Below are 15,848 nucleotides of genomic sequence, written 5' to 3'. Positions count from 1 at the left end.
CACAATTGTGTGATAGAGGTAACATGGTAGCATTCACCTCTACAAAATGCTTTGTGATTAATCTTATCACTGACAAGATAGTTTTGCGGGGAAAAAGAGTAAACAACATATATATTGTGGATCTATCCACACTTTCAGATAATGAACTCACTTGCTTAAGTGTGTTGGATAATTATCCCCTCCTTTGGCACAAGAGACTTGGACATGCCAGTCTAAGTCAAGTCAACAAACTAGTCTCCAAGGACTTGGTGATAGGACTACCTAACATTAAGTTTAAGGAAGATAAAGTTTGTGAGGTTTGTGCAAAGGTGAAGCAAGTAAGATTCTCTTTCAAAAGCAAGAAAATGGTAAGCACCGCCAGGACGATGGAACTGGTTCATATGGATCTTTGTGGACTAATGAGAACATTGAGCAGCGGTGGTAAGAGATATGTTATGGTGCTTGTTGAGGATTACTCTAGGTTTATTTGAACACTGTTTCTAACATGTAAAGATGAAGCATTTGACATGTTCACTTCTTTTATTAGAAAAACTTAGAAACAACTAGGTAATCAACTTGCATCAATTAGGTCTGATCATAGTACTGAATTTGAGAATGCTAAATTTGCTGAATTTTATGATGAACATGGCATAGATCATAACTTTTCTGCTCCTAGGACTCTACAATAAAGTGGAGTAGTTGAAATAAAGAATAGGACACTTGAAGATATGGCTAGGACTATGCTTCTTTCTAGTAAACTGCTTCATAGTTTCTAGGCAGAAGCTGTGAACACTGCATGTTACATCATAAATAGGTGCATGACTAGACCTCTTGTAGAGAAGACTCCCTGAGTTACTTAAAGGGAGAAAGCCAAACATATCCCATCTTAGGGCATTTGGATGCAAGTGCTTTGTGCACAATAATGGTAAAGACTTTCTAGGTAAGTTTGATCCCAGAAGTGATGAGGGAGTATTCTTGGGATATTCTTCACATAGTAAAGCTTACAATATTTATAACAAAAGAACTATGTGTGTAGAAGAAAGCGTACATGTAGTTTTTTATGAAACTAACATTCTTTCTGAGAGAAAAGAACATGAAGATGAAGCAACTGGGATGGTTAGAAACTCAAATGAAACCACAGCCCAAACTGAAGCTGCACCAAAGGAAGGAACATGTGATGGAGCAGGTCCTTCTACCCAGGGCAACCTGATAGGGGAACTAAACAAAGAAGAATTGATCCTCAAACCTTGAGGGAACCTGTCCATGAACCTGTTCCTCAGCAACAAAACACTAAAGGAACATCTAAGGGAAACCAACTAGTTGTGAAACCTTATAAGTACCAAAGTTCTCATCCCATTGAGAACATAATTATTGATCCAACCTCTGGAATCAAAACTAGATCTTCTTTGAAGAATCTTTGTGCTTTTGATGCTTTTTTATCTCTTATTGAACCTAAAAATATTGTTGAGGCTTTGCAGGATGCAGACTGGGTGAATGCAACGCAAGATGAACTCAACTAATTTGAGAGAAGTCAAGTTTGACATCTGGTACCAAGACCCAAGGATAGATCAGTAATTGGCACAAAATAAATCTTCAGAAAAAAACGTGATAAAGATGGAACAGTTACAAGGAACAAGGCAAGATTGGTGGTTAAAGGATATAGTCAAGAGGAGGGCATAGACTATGATGAGACTTTTGCTCCAGTTGCAAGATTGGAAGCAATTAGACTTCTTATAGCCTTTGATGCTTACATGGAATTCACTCTCCATCAGATGTATGTCAAGAGTGCCCTTCCCAATGGCTATCTAAAGGAAGAAGTATTTGTCAAGCAACCTCCGAGCTTTGAAAGCAAGGAATGTCCTGATCATGTGTACAAGCTTGACAAGGCACTTTATGGGCTCAAGCAGACTCCAAGAGCATGGTATGAAAGATTATCAAAATTCTTGCTTGAGCATGGCTACAAGAGAGGCTTACAAATTAAATAAAACTCAAATGGAACTATGATCCATCAACAGAAGTATGCGAAAGAGTTGATTAAAAGGTTTAAAATGGAAGATTCCAAAGAAATTGACACTCCTATAGTAACAACCAAAACAATTGGATGTAGATGAACCTGAACCTGGTTCATCTGTTGATTAGAAGTTGTATAGGGGAATGATTGATTCTTTGTTATACGTTGCTGCTAGCAATCCTGTCATTGTTTTCAGTGTAGGCCTTTATGCTAGATTTTAGGCAAATCCAAAGGAGTCTCACTTGACTACTGTCAAGAGGATCTTGGGATACCTAAAAGGCACCACTGACCTTTGTCTATGATATCCAAAAGGTAGTAATTTTAACTTAGTGGGATATGTTGATGCTGATTATGCAGGTTTTTTTGTGGATAGAAAGAGCACTTCAGGTATGACACACTTTCTTGGCTCATGTCTTGTATCTTGGGCCACCAAAAAGTAAAATTATGTGGCCTTATCTACTGCTGAAGCGGAGTATGTTGTTGCCGCCTCATGTTGTGCTCAATTGTTAGGGATCAAACAACAATTAATGGACTTTGGAATTGATGTTGGTTGTATCCTTATCTTTTGTGATAACACTAGTGCAATTAGTATGACCATGAACCCGGTTCATCACAAGAGATCTAAGCACATAGATGTTAGGCATCACTTTTTGAGGGAAAATTATGAAAAGGGTTTGATCACTGTGGAAATATGTGCTAGTGACAAGCAAATAGCTGACATCTTCACAAAAGCTCTAAGTAGAGATCACTTTGAAAGGAACAAGTTAGAATTAGGGATGATTAAGATCACCTAAGAGGAACCATTTCTAACTCAATGATTGGTTAGATAATTTGTGAATTTTGTAAATAATCAGATTAAATATTGTTCAGTCTTATACTTTTATTAGTATACTCTTGTGCCATGTGCTAAAATGTCTCACTGATGTCTAATGATATTATCCTTATTTTCTTGGAAAATAATTAGTCTTACACAAGAGAACTTTCAGTGAAGAACCTGGTTCATCGAGCTTATAAGGTATGTATTCTATACTCCGCATAATTTGAAATAACAACATATGGATCATGAACTGAAAAGAGTCCCACTTTATCCCAAACTACTTTTGAACTAATTAGCTACATATGAACTAGTTTCATCAAGAGTCACATGCACCAAATTGCCGAAATATTTGGGGAAGAGTCTGACGCCTCTTCAAACTGAAACTCCCAAGATGAAAAGACTTCTAACCTCCAAAAAGTTGTTGTTACACACTCAACCTTTTAATCTTTAAATTGATCTAACCTTACCCTCTTATCTCAATTTTTTTCGAAAGATCAAAATCTCCAAAACCTCAAAACTCTCTCTATTTCACTCAAGTTTCTGAATTGATCAAATGGTAAACACCCATGAGAATCCCAAAAACTCTGAAAACCCTTCCTCACCACCCAAATAACCTTCACCCACACTTTCAACAACCCAAACCCCCAAGAAAAAGTATATCAAAATGATTGCATGCAACACAGTGGCCAGTAGAGAACAAGATAAGAAATTGAGTGAGATGCTATAAGCCAGTCAAGCAGAAGAACCATAGAATTCTGATGATCTGGTCTGTGACTGAGGGGGAAGAACCAGTTTCTTCTGATACTGAATAGGTAACCTCTACGTTTATCACCTCTGAGTTTGGTTCTGAAATTACAGAAAATCTTGAGAATGGGTTTGTTCTGGTTGGGTGTGTGGATGGTATTGAAAATGGAAATATTGTTACTGAAGACATTGGTGGTAAAAAATGAAAGGTAAAAATAAAAGGAGAGCGAGGGTGTTGAGGCTGATGCGAGGGGAAGGGTGGAAGAACAAGTGGCTGGATTTGATTCACCCATTGGTTATGGATTACATGATGAGACATATGCAATGGTGGTATGGAGTTAAAAGATTAGTGATAATGAGGAGACTATGAATAAAAGCATGAGGATAGAATCACAGGAGATCGGTGATGGTTCTGGTGATAGAAGTGTAGCAGATGGGCTGGTTAGGTTAAGGAAACTGTTTCATGAACTAGTTCCTTCTCTTGCTAAAATAGACAAGAGTCCCAATCTTCTGCAAAAGGTGTCAGATAGTTACAATCAAAAAAAGAAGAAATAGAGTAAGGCCACTGTAAAAAGGCCTTAGCTAAGAGTGCTAAGAAAGTCATTTCGAAAGAAAAAAACTGGTAAGCCAAGTAGAGTAGTCCAGATTAAGGAGATGAACCTGGTTCATGAGGATGAAGATAAAGATGTGGAAGTAACCATACCTAGTGCCAAAAAGAGAAAGATTTCTCAAGAAACAAAGGTTGCGGCACAGGGTTCAATTGTGACTAAAATAACCACGTCTACCAAAAAGAGCAAAAAGGCTCAAATAGTGGAAGAAAATGGTTAAGGATGTTGAGATTGAATGATTGAAGACTAGTTTGGCTGAAGCAGAGGCTGAGAGAGACTATCTCAGGTGTGAGCTTGCAAAGTAAAAGGAGAAGAATGGTGGTATTCTTTAAGATATGCTGAAACTGCTTCAAGCAAGGAACTAAGAACCTGGTCCTTCCCAGTAAATCCTTCCTAGCCTAGTTGTAACTAGTGACCCAAGTGGGATTTCTCTATTTTTTGCTCATGGTTCTATGTTTTTATTTCTTCTTATGCTTTGTGGTAGGATCTCATCAATCAATGAAATTCACTGCTTTTGCTCTAATTATTTGTTTATATTTCTTAGATGGCTAATATCCTTAGACTGATCAAGAGAAAACTGAATCCATGCTTGCATTTGAAGTAGCCCTAGTGGCCATGGGTGATATCAGCTAAAATCTGGTTACTTAACTTAATTATCCAACTTTTCGATGATGCCAACAAGGTAAAATGTTCTAACATTATGTCGATGTTGAGTTGAGTTGAAGCAGGTTTCATGCTTATGAAAAGCACTGAGTTTGTCATCATCAAAAAGGGAGAATTTGTTGACCTGAGCGGTTTTGGTTTTGATGATTGACAAAGGAACACATGCATGAACCAGGTTCATGGACAGTGTACACAGGTGACGAACAGACCTTTTTGGACCTCTAGCTCTAAGGTCTTTTTTTTGCCTTCCCCTATTTTCCCGTGTTCTCTCTCTCTTTTCTGTGTTTTTTCCAGTTTGATCCCAAATCGTCCGGAAACCAAACTCGACCACACACGCAAATTATAATACATATTACGAAGCTGCTCGGGATCTTAAGCCGCTGAACGGAATGCTAATTCTCAAAACGACAAGTAGGGTCGTTACACTGGCATTCCAATCCCAGTCCCAGTCTATCTAGTTCCTTCATTGGTCAACCCGGAGAAGTTTTGAGAGGTCGAGCAATGAACTTGCCGTCCTGTGTTTCCGTCTGTGCGCACTTCAACCTGAAGTGTCCACTCCGTTACCTCGTTAAAAACCTCCTTGAGAAAACCCAATTGTTGTTGATACCCAATTTTGCCCTCATATTATTCAAATAATATATATACTTTCAAAATATCATTTTGCATCATTACTTAATTTACAAGGGTTATATAAGTACTCTCTGTAATACTTTATAAATTTTAAACTTTGGAATTGAGTTTCTTGCATTTAAATTGTTCAAATATTTATTAATTACCCCTTTAAATTATTTTGTGATGGTTTAATCATCCAAATTTATTATTTGTATCCACGTATATATTTCATAATATTTTACTTGTTTTTACATAATTATATTTGTATTTTAAAGCGATTTACATAATTTTGCAATAATTGCCTATATTCTGTAAATAATTATATTTATTATATTATTTTATACTAAAATGGCATTTCTTATATTTTTATAAAGTTGGGCTATTATTTTCAAGTATTTTATTATGTGAATAATATTTTACTATTTATTAGTCATTTTTATAATTATTATTTCTTAATTCCTTGTATTTAAAATCCAGCCCAATCCCAAGCCAATTTTCGGACCAAATTAATGGCCCAAACACCCCAAACCTTAGCCCAATCTGCCCTGGCCCAAACCAAACGACCTCTTTATTCCAATCCGGTCGGGACCCGTTTATTCAACTCGCCCCACCTTTCTTTTTAATCTTGGTTGTTGATCTTAAATGATCAACGACCCGAAATAAAAACCCTTACCCTCCTTATATCCCTACCCCAAACCATAGATACCATTTTATTTTCCCAGCCACCCTCACACGCTCTCATCTTCTACGAACCCTAGCTGTCTTACCCCCACAAAAGTCTCTCCGAATCCGGTTATTCTATGGAGTCCTATGATCTGCTTACCTTATTTATATTACCCTTCTACTACTCACACACTCTTGATGTTACTTAGTACTCGCCCTAATTTTGGCAAGTATCACCATTTCAGATTAGACCCGTTCAACTTTGATCTTTAAGATCTGGATGATATCTCGTCCATATACGGGAAAAGGGATTGATTCCCCACATCCACGGGTCGATTTTAGATCTTTGAACACTAACTAAGGTTTGAAATTCAATTTCTTCCTTTGCCGGCTCTGTTACTAATTACATGCGATATTTTCTTTCCTTATTTATGTTTCATCAATTATTTTCCTTGTTTGTTCGTTCAATTTCAACACTATATAAACCCTTTCCCTAATTCCCCTAAACCGACCTTAATGATTGTTATTCTCTCATTCTTCTTCATTCTATTATTCTGAAATTTAAGACCTTGGCCGGCTGAAAGCCAAGGCCACCGGAATTCAATTGTTGCTTCTTCTCAGTTTGAGCATAGCCCGGGGTTCATTCGAGACCCTTGGAAATTATGACGCATTGGGATTCTAGGAGTCCTGCGGTTTATTGATAGTTGATTTGTTGTCGGAGCTTAATTTCCTTGTTCGTTTAATTTCCAACTAGTGAGTACCTTGACTCTTTCAATTCTATGCTTAGTTATGGTCATGACCTAAATACCATGCTTGTTCGAATTTTCTGAACCTATATGATTACAATATGTTGTTGCATTTATTTGCAATCCTATCTGTCTTGAAGTTAGCTTATAGTGATGTATTCTTGAGTATCTAAACTTGCCTAAATCCTGTACTCGGATGTCTGCCCACTATGTCTATTTTGACCATCTTGAACCAACTTAGTCTACTATGTTTATGCCAACATGAGTTTGCTACGTATGTTGCTTGCCCATGTTCATGCACTGCTCTGAGTTATTGTATTAAAACTCTTGGGGATACTTATTCATGCCCAGAATTTGCTCGACTGTATTTCTCTATGCTAAGCCATTCAGGCATAACTTGCTACTTGGTCATGTCTGTATGAACTCTGAACTCTTCAAACAATCATATTACTCTACCATTTGTGAACCCCAATCCTCATTATAGTTGTTTGCTTTACTACCATCTTGTTCTATAGAATCATGCCTGCTAATGTTAGGAATGCTCATATTTAATGCCTAGGGAATCTTTGATATCAATTTGTATTAAGTATTTATTCACTAACTAGTTGTGGTATTGAGTTTGTGATACTGTTGACCCTAAGCTTCTGTAATAGGTTTCCTTAGTAGCATTTCTACTTGCCCTGAATTGGTCTGCAACTCTTAGTTATGTCCTGCCTTGAATCCTTATGTTCTTCCTGAGAAGACTATTGTGGCATATACCCCAAAGGGGAGTCTATCGAGCATGTCATTATCATTTATTAATATTCTTAGAACTAATCCCTATCTTTAACTCTCATGCTGAGTTTCTTGCTTTGTGGATTCATGTTGCCCTAACTAACCTGGTGTATCTGAAGAAGTCTATGCTTTGAACTATTTGTTAGTTTGAAAGCCTCACATATGTGCTCATTGTAAGGTCTTTGTACATTTGCATCCCCTCACCTGTCAGATGTCACCCCTAAGGTGATACTTAGAAACTCTTTCTGATGATGATTGTAATAATAAAAATCCATGTGTCTTTGCCTGGCTTTGAGCCATTTGAATGACATGTTTTATGACCCCATATTCCTGTTCTTTGTTAATGGGTAAGCAAGACAATTGTTTTCATGTTTGGGTCCTGGCTTATTGGGCCGTGTGTGTTATTGGATCTGAGCATTGGTCAAAAAAGCTTGTGAGCCTGGGTATTGGGCCTGTTTGATATATGCAAGAGTATGGTTGGTGAAGGCCCAGAAGGGCACTACTTGGTTACTTTGTACTTGTGTTGGACCTGTAATTGTTGTATTTGGCCCTGTAATAGCGCTATTAAGTTTGTATTGTTTTATTCTAACCTAGGCCTGTAATAATTTGTAAACCAACAATTAGGGGCATTAGTGAATAGGAGGGTTGGGGTATTCTAATTCTTGCATGAATGGGCAGAAAACATGCCTATAGGGTCTATGTGTTCTATTTGCTATTATGTCCAGCATGCCTTGTTTGTTTTGTTAGCTTGTGTTGCACACTGATAGGAATCACGCACACACTTAACTTGTCAAAATATGCTACACTTGTTTCCATGTCTGCTATTCAACGCTCCTATATAATATGCATATAGGATACAGTAATGCAAAACCTTTGCTAACCTAGATACCCTGGCCATAAGGTTTAATAATTAATCAACTGCTTCATTTTACTTTTGTACTGCCTAACTTAGATAGCATGCCTATAGGGATAAAGTATTATAAAATAAAGTCGAATTGTCAATTGTTAGAAATCTTGACTATAGGATGTTTATTGATGCTACTAATCCTGTGTTTTCGAATGACCTCACTGCCTAATTATGCGACTATTAGAGATCATGTCTATATGGTACTGTCATCTGCCTAAGATGCATACCTAAAAAATCAGTGCTGGCAATTCAGAGTTCTGGGATTGTTTTGTATTACCTTACTACGCAAACCATTAGAAATCATGTTTATAGGACTTGTAACTCTCTAATTTGCCTATACGTTAGTCCAAAAATTACAACACTGCCTGTATAATACTGGAATTATATAGAAATTATGCCTACAGGACTTAATTATTCTAATATGTCTTAATTCTGTCTACTGCCTAACCAGAAATCTGTTTGCGTGCTTTCATGCTTATGTGTGGAGGTTAACTTGAGCCTTTTATTGCTATTGTATGCAGTCCTATATGTTTTGAATATCACATAGTTTTATCATTTTTGAGCAACCTAAGTAAAGTCTAGAACCACTTGATAGTAGGTCCAAAGCCTCCTGAACCATAGGCATGAGATGGTTAGTCCACGCATAGGGTACAGCTTAGAATTGAATTAGAACGCCTTTAAGTAAACAACTTCAACATAGTAATCGGGTAGCAGAAGATGATAGTTTGTGCCCGCTGAATAATACGAGCAACCTCTACCTTAAGAGAGTTGTGAAGTATTATTTATGTTGCACATGGTGATCCTTTAGGCTAAAAACTTAGGACCCCCTCCTTTTTTTTATATGTGTGTTATTCACACGCAGTCATTTAACATCGATCAATATAGTTTGTACCTTTGTAGTTATTAGGACTTGTACCGATTCTCATATGTTTTAATAAGACTCTACAACTTCTAAATTCCCCTTCTATTTATTCGATCACCTAGCTTAATTAAATATTCCACATAGTCTAAAGTTCGGTCGGGACCCACAGTTGTGGACCTCGAAGAGTGACTAACACCTTCTCTTTGAGGTAATTTAAGCCCTTACCCGATATTTGGTGCATTGACTGGTCAAATAGAGTTATTTTCAAATAGGTGCCCTAACGCACCTTAAAAATGGTTAGATGGCAACTGTTTTCTTTCAATACCCATTTAAAAGAGTTGTCACACGTCGAAACCCGTTTTCGCGAGAAAACAGGGCGCGAAAACATGACGACTCTACTGGGGAAACTTAAGCTTTTACCATACTGAACTTGACTTATGTGGATTACTTTCTTTTATTTGTTTTAAACTGCTACAACATGCACATCCCTTTCCTTATTCACCTTTATTTGTTTTAAACTGCTATTACATGCACATCATTTTCCTTATTCATCTTTATTTGCTTTAAACTGCTATGACATGCACATCCCTTCCCTTATTTGTTTTAAATTGCTACGACATGTACGACCTCTCTCCATCTCCTTCATTTTGTCTAAGACTACTACATTATGACTCTCCCATCCCTATTTCCTTGCCTACTTCATTACGTTCTCGCACATTTTCATGAGCTAAACTGACTTCTTTCTTTTCTTTTCTCTTCTTTTCATGTTCACTTCTGATATTTTATTTACTGCTTTTACGTACTTTTATAATGAAAATACTTGGAAATGTCACATTATTTCTACATAAAGCATGTTTCGGATCATACTCCACTCATGCAAATTATCAATATAGCGGCGATTGATGAGTGTCCGCGCTTTCCTGAAATCACCCTTTTAAATCGGAAAGGATTATTTGCGGTAGATTAGTCGATCAGCGGTGCAGTCGACGGTCCTGTGCCTTTCCATCTCAAGTTGTCCACTTGGGAGTACCGATCTAGACCCTTCTAGAAACCCTACTCCAATTTAAAATGTACATGCATCATGCTAAATCTAGTACGGGTTGAAGTGTTGTTAACGTAACAATCCGCTAAGATAAACCTTGCCCAAAGTCCGATGGGATTTTCGCAATCCCAATGGAAACTATCATATTATTTGCATTACTTGGAGAAAATGTGCCAACATGTTGATCATTATTGCGTAAGTAGTCAAATCTGGAGTGGGAAAGGGCTAACCTTTGTTTGTTTGCAAAAAATAAAGCATGAAATCCCCAGGTTCAGTATGGTCTAAAACATCCCACCTTTGCTACTTGACTGGGAAAGACCTTACACCTTGTGACAAACATCATGTGAGGAGAATACTTGGTGACTTTCCATCTTTGATGAACATTCGACCAAATGACCTCGCACTCCCCGCGGTTTCCTGAAAATGTTGGCTTTTAAGAAGAATGATGAACTGCTCTGTCTGAAGAAATCATGCATCCCTTTTGAGTTTCTTTACGAGCGTTATGGGCATAGCAAGTCATATCGTCATCACCATGATGAACTAGCCATTACTTCCTTGGGATGGGTGCACTGCCGGGTTTGTGTGTTTGTTGTTTGCTTCTTGGGGTTGTTGCTATTTTCGATGAAAGGAGGAAGGATTCATACTCGCTTAGCCATGGTTTCTAGAACCTTAATGGATGGCATCGAGGGACAAAATCACACTATCATCCCCATGATCTTAGCTGAGATGTACCTCGCTCTAGATCGGTGCAAGTAGGGATTGAGACACTTTGAGGGTTGTAATCTATTGCTACAAGTTTGGCTGCTCGAAAACTTTCAGAGAGGAGAGTACCGTCAAGAGCTTCTACGAAGGCCATTGAATGACTACATAGCCAACCATCACCCCAAAAAAATGACATGTATTCCAGACAGGCTTGAAAAGCCTGGAAATATTGTAGGTTGGGTGCGTTTCTTCAGAAATCTGACAGACGAGTAGGTACATTCGATGTTCGAATGGTTTTCTAGTAGTGATTTCATCATCAGATCAATGGGGACTACTCATTTGGTGCTAATCGGGCAGCGAGGCATCTACCCTTACGCTCCTATAAGGGTCATGAGACAAACTGGAAGAAAACAAGTCATACCTCAGGTTTCTAACATGGTCCAATACAAGGCAGATTTCATGGGAGATGTCATTCTATTCAAGTTCGTGGCGCAACATATGTGGAACCAAAAGATCATTGTGGAAGGAGAAACTATTGAGCCAGACAGGTATCATGCCGATCATATATACTAATATCTATCATGGTTGGAAGACGACGTAGCAGGGGACGTCAGGCTAGGAGTCAATCTGAAGGATAGGATCATAGATGAAGCGGCTGAGGCATAGGTTAAGTACAAAAGTCTACGCAAAGGGGTGTTCGAGTCCGAAGCTAAACATCTGGAGCAGCACAAAGTGAATATGGAGGTGATAAGGGAATGGAAGGAGATTTCCAAAAGGTCAATAGAACAATTGGAATACTTAGAACAAGGACTGATGGAGCTAGAAGGGAAGAGGAGAAAGAGACTCTTGGATGTTCAAGGCATGAACGACGATGAATAAGGGAAACTGGAAAAAGCTTACTTACTGTTGGATATGCGCGACCTGGGAAACCTAATTGATGGGGTCAAAAGAGCCAAGAATGGAGAAGGTCCTTCAAGGACCCAGTAGATTAGGAGATAATGTTCTTTACTGCTTTCTAGCTTATATTAGATTCCGATGTAATAAGGCTTGATGCCATTAGTGACTTTATTATTAGTGTCGATTTAGTGAAAGTTTGTTTTGGCCTATTTTCGCATTAATGAAATGAAGCAAAGTTGGCATCAATTTTCTCCTAGTCTATGTGTCGCTTAGTCCTACCTCAGGCACAATGAGGTCCCCAAAATTAGGACGCGAATTATTGCATGACTTTGCGAAACATGCTTAAATACTGCAAACATTCTTTTATTTTTCCTTACTAACTTTATTACCTTTTATTTTTCTTTTTTGATTATTCCCATTCCCAAGGGTTGGTTCGTGCATACTGGCATCATCAACATACCACACTAGATCCAGAGGTCCTCCACCTCCTCCTCCACCTAGCGACCAAAAAGGCAAAAGCAAGGGCAAATGGAAAATAGATGATTTAAATGGTACTACTATGGCGGAAAATGTTGAAACTTCAGATGGTAGAAGCACTCTGAGGCAGAATGAATTGGTCTTACGTCTGGAGCAGAAAATCTTGGAACTACAGGCTGAGCTCAAACAAGTTTGAAATCTGGAAAACCTCTCCATTACTCTCAATGTTCCCAACATCAACCAGCAAAACCCGACTACCCAAAACCAAGCACCACCACAAAACACACAAAACCAGAACTCACCACCAAATCCTCCTGCACCATACTAGTATCATAATCCCACACCTCCCCAGAACCTTAACCCTCTACCAGTGCCAACCCCTCAACAACACCACCATGATCCAACTCTGTATCTGTAAACCACTACTTATCACCCCCTCCCCCCCCAGAATGCTCCATAACCCACTCCCGATCCCCAAAACTCGACCAATGACCACCCATATACCCAAGTTCCGAGAACTCATCAAAGCAACCCGATATATGTGGAAACCTTACCCCATACCCCACAGTAAACCCTATACATACCCGAATAAACTGAGAAGGAACTCAAGAGGCTCATAGGGAGAGTCCAGAGTGTTGAAGGTGGGAAAGGCGTTGAAGTTCTAAACTATGAGGACCTGTGCATTCAGCCGGATGTGGAACTGCCATAGGGTTAAAAACCTCCCAAGTTTGAAATGTTTGATGGTACTGGTGATCCAAAGGTGCATCTGAGGACATATTGCGACAAGCTTGTAGGAGTGGGTAAGAATGAACAAATCCGCATGAAATTGTTCATGTGAAGCCTTACATGGGATGCTTTGTCTTGGTACATCGGTCAAAACCTAAAGAAGTGGGTTAATTGGGTGAGTATGACATCAAATTTCATGGATAGATTCAGGTTCAATATGGAAAATGCGCCAGACATTTTCTACATTCAAAACCTCAAGAAGAAGCTGACAAAAACTTTCCGCGAGTATGCTACTCGTTGGATATCAGAGGCTGCAAAGGTAAGGCCAGCACTTGAAGAAGAACAAATGAACAAGTTCTTTGTTAGAGCTCAAGATCCGCAGTATTACGAAAGGTTGATGGTCATCAAAAATCACAAGTTCTCCGATATCATCAAGTTAGGAGAAAGAATATAAGAAGGAATGAAGAGCGGGATGGTAACTAATTTTGAGGCACTGCAAGCCGCGAATAAAGCCTTGCAATCAGGAGGTATCTCAAAGAATAAAGAAGTGGGTGCCGTGATGGTAGCCCAGGGCCCTATGTATCCCCTCACATACCAAACACCTCCACCCACAGTTCACCTTCAACACCAAAAAACCAATACCCTGCAACCACCTAGCATACATACAAAACTCAACCTGCATATTACCATTCACCTCCGCCCACCCTCCAAAACTACCCAAAGCCCCGTCCAAATTTCGACCGCAGACCACCTAGATAATATACCCCAATTGTTGAACCCATAACCTAGCTATATGAGAGACTGAAGGTCGCTGGTTATGTCACCCCTATTCCTACTGTTGTTATGGAAAATCCCTCCCAATGGATCAACCCCAACAAAACATGTGCTTATCATTCAGGCATGATGGGTTATACCATTGAGGAGTGTCGTACGTTGAAAGACAAGATTCAGAGGCTGATTGACACTATAGTTATATAAGTTAAGGAAGATGAACCAAATGTTCGCAACAACCCTCTCCCATATCACAGAGGTGAGGGGGTGAGCGTGATAGAAACTGATAAAGAGTGGGATCAAGAAGGGTCCATTAGACTCATTCGAGAGGGAGGCGCTCCTAAAACATCTCCAGTCACCCTCACGCCAGTTATGGTACAAACCCAGGCGACATTTGAAGTTGAGATAGCTACGCCTTTCATTGTAATGGTAGATCCCACACCATCTTACGAGTCTGATACCATCCCGTGGGATTATGTTGCCGAAGTAAGGAGAAAGGGAAAAGCCAAAATGGAAGAAACATGTGTCGCGCAAGGTATGACTAGGACTGGCAGAGTTTACACACCTGAGAATCTGGGAGGAACAAACAAGGAAGTTGCACCTAAGCCACCTGTTGTTGAGATTGGCACTGACGATCTCTAGAGGAAGATAAAAGCAAGGGAGTACTCTATTGTTGACTACCTGAACAAGACTCTTGCTCAGATATCCATCTTATCACTATTGCAAAACTCAGACGCGCACAGGAATACTTTGATGAAGGTGTTAAGTGAAGCTTATGTACCCGCTAGCATTACTAGCGGAGAGATGGCTAACATGGTCGGACAGTTACTGAAGAGCCACAAAATAACTTTCCACGAAGATAAGTTACCACCAGAAGGACTGAGTTACAACAGGGCATTGCACATCACAGTGCAATTCGAGGATAAGTTCATCGCCAAGGTCTTGATAGATGGAGGTTCGAGTCTGAACATATGCCCACTGACCACTCTAAAGAGATTGGGTAAAGGCCTGCACGAGATACGAATGGGAAGCATGAATGTGAAGGCGTTCGATGGATCTCAAAGAGCTACTATCGGATAGTAAACTACTGTACGGAAGCAAAGTTGGTTTCAGAAACCACTGAGTTTGAAGCACAAAAAGTTGTATCAAGTAAAATTGAGCATTCATTGCAGTAGGATGAGCATTACCTCATTTAATGGAAGCTGGACTCCCAATTGTGATGCAGTGGACCGCAAGTTGGTGAATCTCCGCAGTTCCCTTTCAGCAATCTTAGGAAGGATATACTCGTCTGAGCCACAAAGAACAGAGGGTTTCAGAGAAGACAAGCTTCTCATTAATTGGACCAACGTCTAAGCTATTGCATATTTAATTCTTTTAACTATTATAGAAAATGAAACTATCAATTTTCAAAAAAAAAAGACAATTGCAGGAGATCAACCTCGATCTACAGATGGATCCAACTTGGTTTGATATTGAGTTCCAAGTACTAAATATATCTGCCACTTACAATCTATTATTGGGAAGGCCATGGATACATGCAGCCGGGGCAGTGGCTTCAAATCTGCACCAAACTGTGAAGTTTGAGTGGAATCATCAGGAGGTGATCATTCATGGAGATGGAAGCAACCCCATCTAGACCAATCAGACCGTTCCAGTCACCAAAATAGGGAAGTTGGGCGGAGAAACATATCACCGCATTGAACGGGTGAACGCAATTAAAATGGACCGATGGTGTAGCAAGAAGATAGAAAGCATATTGTTGAGGACGAGATATGAACCAGGCAAGGGTCTTGGTAAAAAACTTCAGGGGATCACCAAACCCGTACAACCACAGTACCATGGCATGA

This window comes from Nicotiana tomentosiformis, chromosome 6 (genome assembly GCF_000390325.3).
Source record: "Nicotiana tomentosiformis chromosome 6, ASM39032v3, whole genome shotgun sequence".
NCBI lineage: Eukaryota > Viridiplantae > Streptophyta > Magnoliopsida > Solanales > Solanaceae > Nicotiana > Nicotiana tomentosiformis.
Note: the sequence above shows the minus strand (reverse complement) of the source record.